This window comes from Camellia sinensis, chromosome 13 (assembly GCF_055761805.1).
Source record: "Camellia sinensis isolate YWXY chromosome 13, ASM5576180v1, whole genome shotgun sequence".
Lineage (NCBI taxonomy): Eukaryota > Viridiplantae > Streptophyta > Magnoliopsida > Ericales > Theaceae > Camellia > Camellia sinensis.
In genome coordinates, this window is record NC_138973.1 from 154,314,822 (window position 1) to 154,317,078 (window position 2,257).

Here is a 2,257-nt window from a genome sequence, read left to right on the forward strand (position 1 = left end):
CCCTGCTCCTGATTCAGCAAAAATAGGAACAAACACGCTCTATACAAACAATGGTTGGAAGTAATGACTAATGAATTTCACTAAAAGATGTCACTAAAATTAAAACATCTCCTTGAAACTATGGGCTCAATTTTATAACATCTCCTTGAAAATATAAATAGAAAAAGGTCTTAACTATATTGCCAGTGTTGTTGGAAGACCTATATCTACTAATGTGATGACAATAAGTAGAGCATAACTAACTTTGGCTAAAATATTCATTGAAGTGGAAATGGATAGAGAGAGCACTGTTATAATGTTCATTATCCTTGGACGCCTTCAGGGGTGTTCTTTATGCTGAGTTTTTGGATGGAATGTCAATTAGTATGGCAAACAAAGTGAAAACTGAGAAAAAGATGGGAAATAGAGACTAGTCCAACAAAAACTACCGCATATAACTAGCTTCCATTTGTGGATATCTAGGAAGCATGGACATGGATACGGTTATGGTACGATACGACGAAATTTGAAAAATTAGTATACGGATACGACGAGGATACGTTCGTAAAAAATATTATTTTTATAATTTGTAAATAACTTTTCAAATATTTTTGAATAAAAAAATATATTTAATTTGGTTTGATTTGATTTTTAAAAATAAAAAATATAATTAATTTGGTTTGATTTGACTTTACTTTTAAAAATATAAAATATGAATAGTTTGGTTTGATTTAAGTTTCAAAAATATTAAAAATGATAAAATTAACATTGAATAATCAAATATTAATTTTTATAAATTAAAATAATAATAAAATTAATCAACACAATACATTTTTTCTTTATATTGGTGTATTGTGTGTAGAGTATTTTCATATAAAATATTATATATATATAATATTATGATAAAAAGAGTCAGAAGGTGAATGTATTATTAAAGGTAAGTGAGATGGTGGTGGATGGGCCCCACAAACCTATTTTATATATATTATAATATAAAGAATCGTGTTAGGGAGCTCGAATTTGAGCCCCCGAATCCCCCTAATTCAAAAAATGACGTCGTTTTGAATTTTATTTTATTTTTTCCAGAAGAAGAAGATCAGAAGAAGGAAAGAAGGAGGAGGAAGGAGGAGGACTGGAGGGGGCCCAACAAAACGGGCTGGAGGCGGAGGCGGAGGCGGGGGGCGGGGCTGCGAGGCAGAGGCGGAGGCGACGGCGGGGCTGCGACGATCTGCGATGACGAGGCGACGAGGTGACGAGCTGCAACGGTGGGCGACGATCAGGCGACGGTGGGCGATGATCCTCCTCTTCCCTCTCTTCTCTCTCTCTCTCTCTCTCTCTCTCTTCTCTCCTTTTCTGTATTTCGAGCTATTCAGGGGGGGGAATTTCGGGGGAAAAACATTTTCCTATAATAAATCAACATTCTTTTCATCTGCTGGGTAAAGAAAAGAAAACAATGCAAGTGCTGGGTAAAGAAAAGAAAACAATGCAAGAGAGAGGGAGGAAGAAAATGAGGGAGACAGGAGGAAGAAAAAAAAAAGGCGAAGACGATAGATCGAGTTAGGCCATGGGTGATTTCTCAGCTTTGAATTCTGTCTCCAGATCAAGTTAGATCGGTTGTTGAGCGATTCGCTTCCGATCTTCGATTCAGCTATATGTGGTTCAAACTCATCCTTTCTTAGGCCATGGTGAATCTTGGTCAAAGCTGGACTCGAAATCGAAAGATGTACGCAACATAGCGCGATAAAATGCATGCAAAATGCAAGTAATGTGCACAAAGCAGTGCGATGTGGTGCGCAAGATAGCGCGTTAAAATGCAAGCAAACTGCAAGTAATGTGCACAAAACAGTGCGACGAGGAGCGCAAGATAGCGCGATAAAATGCATGCAAAATGCAAGTAATGGTTACAGCGCAAAATAGCGCAATTTGCAAAATACCGCGATAAAATGCATGCAAAATGCAAGTAATGCGCACAAAACAGTGCAATGAGGTGCGCAGATAGCGCGATAAAATGTATCCAAAATGCAAGTAATGGTCACAGCGCAAAATAGCGCGATGCACAAAATAGCGCGACAAATTGCATGCAAAATGCAAGTACTGTGCACAAAATAGTGCGGTGAGGCGCGCAAGATAGCGCGATAAAATGCATGCAAAATGAAAGTAATGGTCACAGCGTAAAATAGCGCGATTCGCAAAATAGCGCGATAAAATGCATGCAAAAAGCAAATAATGTGCACAAAAAAGGGCGATGAGGTGCGCAACATAGCGCGATAAAATGCAT